General features: G+C 39.5%; 1 protein-coding gene and 1 pseudogene across 4 annotated transcripts in view; both read left to right on the forward strand.

The window, feature by feature from the left end:
* Window positions 1–13026, forward strand: part of FHIT (fragile histidine triad diadenosine triphosphatase) — a 1463343-nt gene that overhangs the window by 125747 nt on the left and 1324570 nt on the right. The gene's annotated exons all lie outside the window — the stretch shown is intronic.
* Window positions 2761–3908, forward strand: LOC119043390 (sorbitol dehydrogenase-like; annotated as a pseudogene).

Raw genomic sequence — 13026 nt, forward strand, 5'->3', positions numbered from 1 at the left:
TTAGTTCTCTACCTCTGCAAAGGTATAATTTAGGGAATAATCTTTGTTAGATTATGACAGGATCTTTGTGCTTTTACCGCACAATCAATTAGACATTTTGCAAGGCGGAGGCATTATTATTATCACAGGCAGATGGTGAAATGTTACTCCATCCTTCTGTGCCTGCTTTAACTTCCTTGCATAACATCATTTAAAGGGTTTCTTTACAAATTGCAGTTTACTTGGAAAAGATTTAAAGCCCTGAGGGCTTGGCAAGAAGCTCTTGGTTATGAGCGTATCTACTTTGTCATTAGCAAAAAGGGCACCTCGGATTCACACTGACTTTGCCCTGCAAGTCAGGTAAAGAGCAGCTGAGGTCTTTGATTCTTCAGTACTGTTCTGAGGTAAGAAGCCTTTGGGGGGTCATGTACCTGTAGTCCCTGGCCAAAGGTTAAATGAGCATCAAGCCAAGGACAGAGGAATTTTTTGTGGAGGGCTTCCCTGTGGAATGAGATGGAGAATTTATTAGCCAGAATTCCAGGGGATCTGCTTCAGAGAGAAAGGCATTCAGGCCAGACTCTACTCTGCAGGGGTAATAACCTAAAGAGAGTGGACAAGTGTCATAAGGTATCAGGGAGGAAGTGGGTGACACTGAAGGGATACCAGGTGAGGGTGGCATAGAATATGAGACAGAGAGATATTTTTTTAGCAGCTGTTTCAAGGTTGGGGATATGGGTGGATGAGAAGGAATTTTAGGCGGTTTTACTGTATAGTGCCTGGCAAATCTCTACAGCCATTCTTGGTGAATATATTGTTGGGTAGAGGCAGGCATCAAGCAGGTCGCTTTCTTCAGGTTACCTGTGCATAAAGTCTTATTTGCATGTGTACCAGGAGGAATGAAGGATGTTGAAAAAAGTCCTTGAGGAGTGTATATCTGATGCTGACCCTGGCTGGCAGGGTTCATGTGTTGTAGCTGCAATGAACAAATTCACATAGACTATGGAAATCCTGTGGAGAAAAGGGACAGCACGGCTGCTCTCTATGTGAGAGAGAGGGCCCCAACCCCCACCTGGACAGGCTTTTATTGTTTTTCTGAGTACACTACATGGAGGATGGTCCTCATTTACTATGCACAGGTTCGCTTTAGGTGGTTACCTTTTATAGAAAACAAAGGAGAGGATGTTGCTAATTACATCAAAGAAGAAGGATATTTGCAAATGTAAAGGGAAAAGTGGTTCAACTGGCTACACTCTATACTTGGGAGGTTAGCTCAGATTGGGAAGTTACTTTAAAGATATGCAGTAGGCATTTTCTGTCTCAATTCAGGGTGAGGGAGTTTTTGCAAAAGCAAGCCTCATAGTGGCCTAGGTACAATACAGTCCTGATTCCCCATGGGAGAATCTATTCTTGGGCATGGGTCCTGTGTACTGGACCTCACTCCCCACTGCCTTTTCTGAGTGGGAGCTGGGCTACATTTCCCACTGCTACACGGAATGGTCCCCTATATGTATCCTATATGCACGTGAGACAGACTTAGACTGTCCCACAGTGGTGAAAAGTCAAGCACATCATTGTGTTTTGGGAGACCCAGGGGAGTTCCCTGGGGAATTATAGGAGGAGGGAAGTTTTTATGAGGCTTTGTAAAAAGAGGATTTATGATCACATTCAAATCTAATCTCCTGTTCACTTCTGATGTAGTGTAGATATTATAATAGAGAGGAGGCATCAGAATCAGTGAATTTTTTGGCTGAGCTGGTAGTACGTAGATGGTGTAAATGGAAGATTCCTGCAATTTCTTTGATAATGTACATCATATAGAGTTAGAGAAGGCTCAACCTGTCTATCACTATCTGGACATATAACAATCTATGCAAAAAATATCCTCATGAAAGCTAATTCTTAGTGAGACTGTACTATATACAGGCTAGGGGCTATGCTAAATACTTTACAGGGGTTGTCTCATTTTATTCCTCCCAAGATACCTTTATGAGCATTACAACTTTACAGACTCAAGGAGGTTATAGTTCAGTCAGTCTCCAAGATTGCACAGACAATGAATGGCAGGGGTAGGATTCAAAGTCCGACATTTGAGTTCTTAAACACTAAATTCCATTTCACATTATAATGATCTTCAGACATTCTGCTACAGCTTCATTATTACTTTACATTGAAAAACCTGTAAAACAATGGCCTTTAATCATTTTTGGATTCTCCTCAGAGAAAAAAAAATATATGTCCTTTAAAAAAATGTTAGAGGTTTTGAGGATTCCAGTTGAGAACACCTGCCTTGTAGGAAAGACTCACTGGGGCTCTGAGTTTGGTTGTTGACAACTTCCTTATCAGAGGGAACTAAGTCTGGCTGAACTAACCTTTTTAACTTCTTCTAACATAACTGTGTTAAACTTTAAACCTGGCTAGTGGTCTACCATGTAGCAAGAATAGTAACCATGTACTTATTAAGCATCTAACAATTAGGGTTGAATGACAGTGGGTGCATATACTGGTACAGTCATACTTGTTATGTATTGGACTTTCACAATGATTTGGTTAAGGGTGAGTATCATACCTGCTAACAACCTTCTGAGGTAGTTAGCATTACACTCATTTTACAAACAAGAATCCTGAGATTTTTACCATTAGTAAATAAGTGGATAAAAAAACTGGTACAGCCACTGGCCCAAGCCTGGCCTTTAACCCTTTACCCAGACCCTTGGCTAGGCAGCTACCAGAACCTCCATGCATCCTGCAGACTGCAGCTTCAACCCAGAAGGCAAGAGCAACATGGGAGCGACCAAGTCCAAGAACCTCTCTTTGGTGGTATATAGACCTGGGGACCTGTGCCTGGGGAACTATCATATCCCTGAACCAATTCCAAATGAGATGCTGCTGAGGATGCATTCTGTTGGAATCTGTGGCTCAGATGTTCACTACTGGCAGTGTGGTCAAACTGGGGATTTTGTTGTGAAAAAGCCAATGGTGCTGGGCCATGAAGCTTCAGGAACAGTCATAATAGTGGGATCAATGGTAACACACCTACAACCAGGTGATTGTGTTGCCATCGAGCCTTGTGCTCCCCAATAATTTTGCAAGATTGGCTGATGCAACCTGTCACCATCCATCTTCTTCTGTGACATGCCCCCAGATGATGGGAACCTCTGCCAGTTCTATAAGCACAGTGCTGACTTCTGCTATAAGCTTCCTGATGTTGTGCCCTTTGAGGAAGGGGCCCTGATTGAGCCACTCTCTGTGTGGATACATGCCTGCCAGTGAGCCCGAGTCACCCTGGGAAATAAGGTCCTTGTGTGTGGAGCCGGGCCAATTTGACTTGTCAATTTGCTCGTGGCCAAGGCAGTAGGTGTAGCTCAAGTGGTGGTAACTGATCTGTCTTTTGGTTGTCTAAAGCCAAGGAAGTTGGGGCTAATTTCATTCCCTAGATCTCCAAGGAGAATCCTCAGGCAATTGCCAGGAAAGTGGAAGGCCTCCTGGGGCACAAGCCAGAAATCACCATCAAGTTCACTGTGGCAGAGACTGCTGTCCAGGTGGGCATCTACACAACTGGTCCTGGTGGGAGCCTGGTGCTGGTAGGACTGGGTTCTGAGATGACCAGGGTGCCCCTAGTGCATGTAGCTATCCGAGAAGTGGATATCAAGGGTGTGTTTCGATATTGCAATACATGGCCGGTGACAATTTCAATGTTTATGTCCAAGTCTGTGAATGTAAAGTCCTTAGTGACCTATAGGTTTCCTCTGGAGAAAGCTCTGGAAGCATCCAAAAAGGGATTGGGGTTGAAAGACATGATCAAGTGTGACCCCCAACAACCAGGACCCCTGATGTTAATTAGGCTCTGCCCTCATTCCCATCCTTTCAGCATCTCAGGGCTGAATAGCTGGGCAAAAGTGGGCTTTGAGGCAGAAGTTTCTTTTAACTAGTAAGATTAATTAAAATAATTCATTATAAGCAGAGAGCCTTACACAGATGAGTTGGCGTGCCTTACAAACACAAATAGGGATAGTCTGGGGGAACTTGTAGCCTGATTGACCTGTGCATGCTGAGCAAAGTTCAGCAAGTGGAGCAGAGCTTCTCCACAGGCAGGTTCTGGGAGCTCCCCTTCTTCCTGGAGTGCCTGGTTTGAATAAGAGATGAAATCTGTTGAGTTTCTGGTTCCATCGAGACTGTGGCCAGACCAGGTGGAGGTTGGGAGGTGAGTTATGAAGAGACTATTCTAACAAGAAGACTTAACTGGCCCAGAAACTGATTTGCATGAAAATCTGTAGCTCAGGGTCTGGGATGAGGGGCTGTCAGCCATTTTAGTTGAGAACACAATGTTTCTAGTCATGGCTATTATTTGGTTTGATGACAAAAGGAGAATAAGACACTGACCTTCCTGGTCTAGTGTAATTATAAAATCAAAAACAGACAAACAAATAAAATCAAAATCCCTCATGAGGTCAAACCAGCTTGCATTCCCCAAATGTAGAAACAGTCAGGTAACTACTCAACACTGCTTGAAGAATGCCTTTTTCAACCCCTGAGAATTCTGCATAATTTACTTTGCACCCTCCTAATACCATCTACCCCACCCTTCCTTCTGCTATTCAAGGGCAGCCACTGTGGGTTTCTTTATCACTAGGCAACTAGGAGACACCTACCTAAGGACAGGCACAGGGAGTCCTCATGGGAGACCTTAAATTATATCAATGCCTTAGATTAGCCCACGGGGGCTTGATTGGTACACCACAGGAATAGCATCCCTTCTAGGCTTAAATTTAGGCATGATTATTATACAATGCCATCTAATTCTGGTAACCCTAAACAGAAAACTTTTTTCCTTCTCCTAGCCAGTTATGTCGGTTGATATCTATCTTTCTGTCTGAATGGTATCTCTAAAATGATGATCTTATTTTAATTTTGCTGTATAAGAGTTGGATCCAATCACATTATGTCCATTTCTGACTTTAAGATTATTAATCAAGAATGAGGATGTAGTAACTGTGACTTAAGTGGAGCTGCAGGCTTTAATACCCTCATTGCAGCATGGGACAGAGGGTGGCTCTGAAGAGGTGCTTGTGACTGGAGGAGGCTGTGACAAGTGTCTGGAATTCCTCAAACTGCTTTGGGTAATAAATTCTGCTTGTAGTGAAAATTTAAAAAATAAAAACCAAACAAATAAAAACATAAAAAAACTGATATATTTACACAATGGAATACTATGCAGCAGAACAAAAGAAGGAACTCCTACCTTTTGAGATAGCATGGATGGAATTAGAGAGCATTATGCTAATTGAAATAAGCCAGTTGGTGAAAGACAACTACCATATGATCTCACCTATAAGAGCAATGTAATGAATAAAAGAAACTAATGAGCAAAATAGAACTAGAGGCATGGAATCATGGAACAGACTGAAAGCAGTCTGAGTGGAGAGGTAAGGGATATAATGGTGGAAAGAAGGGGAAGGGTCTAGTCAAACAACATGTATGAATGACCCATGGACATGGACAACAGTGTGTGGTTGACTATGGGAGTCGGGGTGGGCTGGGTGGATGAGGGCAAAGGGGGAAAAACTGGGCCAACTGTAATAGAATAACCATGAAAAATTAAAAATAAAGGAAAAAAAAACCAATTCTGAGGTTCTGAGCACTTCCTTGACAACGTGCATGGTAGAAGCCCAGTCAGTCTAATGCTAATAAATCTGCTACTCTGATTCACTCTCCTGTCCTGGCTCTGAATGTACCTATTCTTCCAAATTCTTTACATGTTTGGCAGTAAATCACACTGCTTCTCTGTCTGTCTGCCTCTCCCGTTTCTCAGCCCAGTCATTATTGACATTTTGCCTCTGATAATTCTGTTGTGGGGGGCTTTCCTGTGCATAGTAGAATGTTTAACTGTGTGGGAGAAGAAAAATAATTTTCCCTTTACCCTTCTAGGTTCTTGGCTGAGAGACCCCTGTAATAAAAGGCAGATTAACAGGAGAAAAACAAACAGAAGTTTAATAACATGTATACTTCCTGCATACATTGGAGAGAAGAACCAGGGCAACTGATTAACTCTCTGAAATGGCCCTAGCCACCACCTTAAATACCACCTTCAGCTAAAGACAAAAGAGGTTGGGAGAGAGAGGTGAGAGCAGTTGCGGGAGGTGACCAGGAAAAGCCCAGGAAACAACAGTAAAGTTATTTTTCAGATTTAACAAAGGTCCTTCCTTCTTTGTGGATAAGAGTTTCTAGAGATTTAGAATCATTCTTCTCTTTCTGGTACAGAGAGGGAAACATGCTTATAAATGAAAATGTATTTTGTGAAAAGGTAACTTCTACTCAGTTTTCAGAGATTTTCCTATGTCTGCTGTTTCTTAAAAATAATCAGCCTAAAATAATCCTTATCCCATAGAGGCATATTTTGGGGTGGTATATTCTGCTTCCCTTTAGCTGTGTCCCTGGGCTTCTATGAATTGGGTGCCTGAGAACTCCTCTAGCCCCACTTCCCAGGTCGTGACAACCACAACCACAGATGCCTTCAGACATTGCCAAATGTCCTTTGGGGAGCAGAATCACTCCCTGTTGAGACCCATTTCTCTCTCGCCTTTCTCCCCCCATACACAATGATACAATTAACTTGTATCATTGAGTGCTTACAATGTATCTGGTCAAGTGTCAAGTGCTTTCCATGTATTATCTCAGTAAATCTTTAGAATACCCTATCACCTTATTTATTTTATGGATGAGGCCAGGCCTGGATGTTTTAACAGGTCAGCCACTTGCCCAGAGTGACACAGCTGCTCAGGAGCTAGGATTTGCCTCTGCTTTGTGTGCCTCTGGAGCACTGGGCATTATGAGAAATGTTTTCACTAAACTGCTTAGTTGTTTGCAGCCCCAGATTAATCAGACTATATGTATTTTCACTGGGGTTTATTCAGCTGGTAAGCTGGTATTCAGCTGGTAAGAAAAATTTAATGGAATTGTAGGTCATATATTTTATTATTTATTATTTTTACAGCATTTCTTTTTATTGTTACCTTTTCTTACTAAAATACCAACAAACATGATCAAAACAAAATCTTGCTTCTTAGCCTCATTTTTAAGCATATATTTCATTTTATTGAACATAAAATATAAAATAATTTGTAAGAGAACAACTACTTTTTAAAGTCATCTTCAGACAATGTTTTTCTATGGGTGCTTCATCTGCTTCTTAACAGCACAAATCATTGCTAAGTAACTTGACCATAAAGGCAATGAATTTCCTGGAAATTTTAATAGGAAAGTTTTTAACAAAATTTCTTTTTATTAAGCAGCATGTTTCTTAAAAAAGGAACATGTATACTTCAGAATCGTGGAGCCATATTATTTATCTCAAAATGAATTTCAACAACTTTAAAAATTAATAACATTAAAATAACTTATCTATTACAGGAGATTGATAAAAGGGAAAAGAGGGTGCAGCCTTAATTGAGCCTGATGCAGCAGATTCTTGAGATGAGGTGGGCTGTCGATCAACCACCTTGCTTTCCATGGCAAAGGAGTGGTCAAGACCAAGGCAGGTTTCTCTGGCTCACTTTCCAGGGATTCTAAGTTTTGCGTACAGTACATCAACCCCAGGATAGAAAATGGTGGCAGCTGATGTCAGAAGCCTGAGGAACTAAACTAACTGCCCATAAGTTCCTGTCAGTTGCCTACTTTTACTTTGAACTCTAGGAGTTACTCTGTACACATAGACTAATGTTTTTCCATTTTGCTGAAGTTAGGATAATTTGTATTGCTTATCACCAAAAGATCTTAACTAATATATTGATTTGATGAGAAAGAGGAGGAGGTGGAAGAGAAGGAGAAGGGTAGTAGTAGTAGAAGTGACAGCCACTAACATTTATTGGCTGTCTAGCTTAACTGTATAAGGTTGATATTGATACATGCTTCCATTTTATAGGTGAAGAATCTGAGACTTATAAAGGTTACTTGTCTTGCCTAAGGTTACATTCATGGCAAAGACAGGATTTGAACCCAAATGTGATTTTGGAGCCCAAACTCCTAACCACTCTCTCTCTGACTGAAATATGGAGAGAATGTACAGAAAGCATACATTCATATTTTTTTTAATTTAAAGAAAGGATTATTTCTCTATGTGTTCATGATGCAATATAGGCTGTAAAATGTAAGTGCTTTTTTCTTGCCTTTATTTGGTAAATTAGAATAATTACTGTTAGTTAAGGAATGTGAATGAAATGTCTTTATCAACCACCAAATTAAATGGAGTTCTGTTATTAAACCATAGAAGATAATGCCGTCTTGACAGATTGTGAGTGATAGAACAAGCAGTGTGTTCAGCAGGATCCAAATGGAGATGTTGCAGGAGGAAGCATAACTAGCAGAAGCTGAAAGCTCCGGGGGTTTGGTATGGAATGATGCCACCCATCAATGTGTCTTTACTTTTTTAGTTCCTGACAATAAAATAACTGGGTGCTTTCACTTTTTTTCTGCTACTTTAAAAATAAGTGACAAAAAGTGGAGTAAGAAAAAATGGAATACCCAAAGACAAACCATTGTTGCTGGTGATAGATACCAAAAGTAATAGTCTCCAAACCCTATTTTTGTTTATTATTTTGTTTATTATTACATTTGGTTCTTAAATATAATTATAAATATATATCATGCTTTTTCCTCTTATGATTGTTGGTACCTACTCACTCATATATCCCCATCTTTATCTCTGTACACATACACACAAACATTCACAGCCATGCCTACCTGTACACCTCCTCTCCTGAGCACCCTTGCACAGTAAAATGCACTTATTTATTGAGGGGCCATGGCATTTGGAATTTGGTTTATTGCCTCTGTGGTGAATTTGGATAAACATCTCTTAAAATAAGTTTTCTTTCTTTCTCTTTCTTTCTTTCTTTCTTTCTTTCTTTCTTTCTTTCTTTCTTTCTTTCTTTCTTTCTTTCTTTCTTTCTTTCTTTCCTTCCTCCCTCCCTCCTCCCTTCCTTCCCTCCCTCCCTTCCTTCCTTCCTTCCTTCCTTCCTTCCTTCCTTCCTTCCTTCCTTCCTTCCTCAACTTCCCTCCTCTCTTTCCCCTTCCTTCCTTCCTTCCTGAGATAGATACCCTTAAAAGACTGAGAATCCTCTCAATTTTTATACCATTGAAGACCATCCCTATGAAAGCAGAAGCCTTTGGGCTCCTCCTGGGAGGGAGTCTCCCTCTTGCACACACCATTGGAATATGGTTAAAATGAACAATTGGACAACAATCCTTGGCCATGAACATAGGTTCTTGGAATTTTGAAAAGGTCATAGGAGAGTTACCTATCCAAGTGATTCTCAAATTTTGAGACTAGTAAAGTCTTCCCTCCTAAAATTAAGGGCTGACTTCACTTTGTCGACTTCTAGTTTTGCCCCCAAAAGGACATTAGTGAAAAAAAATTTAAAAAAACTATTATTCACTCTTCTTTCATAAGAAGTTGGTTATTTCAATACTAAAAGAGTAGAAGACATAATCTTAGAATTAAAATGATCAAATAGATTGAGCTTTAAAAAACCTCACAATTTTGTCTGCCATTTTGCCTCCAATGAATGAATATTTTATCATGGATTGGTGTCAGTCATTTAACTGGCTTTTAAGAGCCACTGATATAGTCCAATGTTCATTCGATACTTGCTTCTCTAAATTTTTCTGCCAAGGGAATATTCCATTTATACTTGAATACTTCCAGTGAAGAGGAACTTGTTATTTATAAAAACAACTCATTCTATCTTCAGACATAACAGTCAAAAGTTCTTTTTAATGTTAAATTGAAATTATCTCCTGTAGCTTCTGCTCTTTGGTTATGTGAGGATAACTTGAGGCTGGCTACACAAGTCTGAGCCCTTTACACAGTGACTCCTTGATCTGACAATTACTGTCTAGCTCCCTTCTCATATTTCCTGTCTTCAGAGCTCGAGTCTTTAAAGAGTCTCTACCCCTTGAACTGTTCCTTCTATTTTTCTGATTATGTGCTTTGAAAAATATTTTTAAATTTTATTAAAATGTTTATATTCTGGTAAAATATACATAAGAATTTATCATTTTAACTTGTACAGTTCTATGACATTAAGAATGTTTATATTGTTGTGCAACCATCATCACCATCCATCTCCATATCTGTGTTTTTGTGACTGGCTTATTTCACTTAGCATAATGTCTTCAAGGTTCCTCCAAGTTGTGGCATTTTCTTCCTTTTTGAGGTTGAGTAATATTGAATTGTATGTATACCACATTTCATTTACCCATTCATCTGTCGATCCATAGATAACTAGATATTGGATTGCCTGATTATGTGCTTTTTGGGTATGCACACTTCTGTCTTACAAAATCCATTTCACATTGCTGGGTTCAGAGCCATACAAACCATTTCAGGAGCAGTTGCTGACTCAAGGTAGCAAATCTTATATTTAGAATCCATCTGTAGGCCTATGTCAGTTGCATCAGGCACTGTGAGGCTGCTGAAATGAGCTGGCTTCAGGTCTACTCCTGGATTTAATCCTTAAGTGCAGTGGATGGATAAGATACACACATTTGACATTGCAAAGTAGACAATGGACCATATGATCAGAGAGCCAGAGATGGACTTGATTCTAGAATTGGGAAGAAACACTCCAGCTGAGGGGATCAGGTGACTCTCAGGGAAGGTTTAGTTCTGGGACTCAAAAGAACACAGCATTGTGGACATGAAGGAATGTTGGGAAAGTGCTTCTGATGCAGGAAATAGCAGAGTAGGAATGTGCAGGACATGTTACACATGGTTGCCTTCTTTATTGCCTGTAGGCTGCCACATGGGTTATAAGTATAGTGGTGCCCCAGAGCCAGTTATGAGACCTGTGTTGACTTCAGGAGTCTCTAGCTCAATGTACTGTCTTTTTTTCTGAGATGATGTGTTTCCTCTAATTTGAGGGAATTTAAATGGTATTTTTTCCTTTAAAATGAAGAAGATAATAAATTATAGTTTCATTTTGTTTTTATGTCTTGATTGGTCAAATAAAAAACTGGCAACTCAGACTGCTATAGGTGTTAGAGGCAACATCTACAAAAATTGAGTCTAGCAAATAAATATTAATGAATGAAAGAAGGGGAATAGCAACACCAGTAACAAATATTCGTAAAGTGATTACTATGTAGCAGTACCATGGTAAGCCTTTACAGTTGTTGACTCATTTTATACTAACAGAAATTTAAAGGAAGTGTAGATAAAAATACTATCTTCATTTTAGATGAAGAAACTGAGGCTCAGAAGATAAGGTAACCTCCAAAGGTCACCAAGATCATAAATCATTGAGCTAGGAATAAACCCAAGAATCTGACCCAAGAATCTTCCCACCATCCTGTCGACCTCTCCTTTGGAAGTCCTATGCCAGTCTTTCAACTGTTGCATGAATATTTTTCCAGATCAAAAAATGCTTGAGAACCATAGGTCCAGTGAATATTACCGATGGAAAAGGATGCATTATGAGGCTAGGGGTGTATACACTGATGCCAATTATATTATACATGGGGATCACCACCCCCCACCCCAGACTTCTTTTTTTTTCTCTGATGCTAAAATTCCCCAATTCCTGACTGTCCATCATTGCCCAAATTTTCAGTACCATTCAGCCCTTTCCAGCCCAGTCATACTGGTGTTTAATTGTATCTTTTTGGCAAGCATAGCAGGATAAGGTTGATTTTTGTTATACAATGCATTCACTGTATTTTTTAGTCCTTTTCAACCCTTTTAGGTAGCCTACAATTTGTGTTAGAGGAGAAGAAAGATATTTTGAAATCAAGGATTTTATTATCATTTTGAATAACTGCATAATATCAAATTCTCCTTGTCATGCTCCTTTAATGGCTCCTATGGAGCATATTTTCCATTATATATTCTCCTAAACTTTGTTGACTGGCACTAAAACATTTTTTTAAAATGTGCCTCTACACTCTAAAAATCTCACAAAGGCTTCCTATCAACATAGGAAGCAAGAGACTCAGGCTTGATTTGCAAAATTGGCTCTACAAGGTGGCTTGTTGCTATTCTATTTAGAGGACTTGAAAGCAGATTCAACAGTTCAATTATATTTAATTTGTAATTAACTCCCTCCCAGGCAGCTAATGGTGCAAAACTTGGACACTACTATTCTGGATGGGTAAGGAGTAGAACAAAATGCTTCTTTTAGAGAATGCTTCTCTTAGACAGGGTTTCTATAACTGTTGTAGTATTTCCTGGAATGACTTTCTAGCTCCAAAACAAAACTCTTCTCTGGGAACTTCCCCCTGACTCACAGAAGTGGGTTTCCAGCAGCTGAGACTTTGATGTTTGACCTGCTCCTGGGAAGAGAAATAACTGGTTTAGGGGTAGACATCTGACGTGGTTGTGCCAAGGAGGTTTTCTCTCTCAAGATTTGGGGATTTTGAACTGAGAGCAAAAGGTAAGTACTGATGGTATTTCACTTAAATTGAAGCGTTCTAGAGGGAGATCTTTAAGCTTCCCTCCCAGTTCTCTGGAGCCACCTAGATTCCTGTTCTTCACCAAGCTTCTTTATTTAATTCTTCCTTCACTATTGTGAGATATTGCTGTATTTTTTCCAATTACATCCTCTTATTTTTTAGTAGACTTGCTAGGGTTGGTCTGTAGTTTTTGCCAACAAACTTATGCAATACAGAAATTGAAGAAAGTGAGTCTTTACTAAGTCTGTTAATGCAAAAGATAAGGGTTACAGCCATTTGGTGAAAATTGTAATATTCAATTGTATTTGTATGTGTATTTGATGAAATGATTTAGTATTTTACCAGATGCTATAGAGCCTTATTATTTTCATCATCATTATCATCATGTGCATTATTGTCATAATAGCTCTTGTTTATACAGAACTTTCTATAATTCAACCACTGTACTAAGTACTTTGCCTATGAAATAACATTTATTATATAATTACAATAATACCATTAGATGGGTACTATCATTACCTACATTTTATAGTTTCAGAAGCTGAGGCTAAGAACTGTGCTTGAAGTTGTACATCTGGAAAGAGATATAGCAATGATATGAAT

The sequence above is a fragment of the Artibeus jamaicensis genome, unplaced genomic scaffold (assembly GCF_021234435.1).
Source record: "Artibeus jamaicensis isolate MK-2021 breed Jamaican fruit bat unplaced genomic scaffold, CSHL_Jam_final contig_519, whole genome shotgun sequence".
Lineage (NCBI taxonomy): Eukaryota > Metazoa > Chordata > Mammalia > Chiroptera > Phyllostomidae > Artibeus > Artibeus jamaicensis.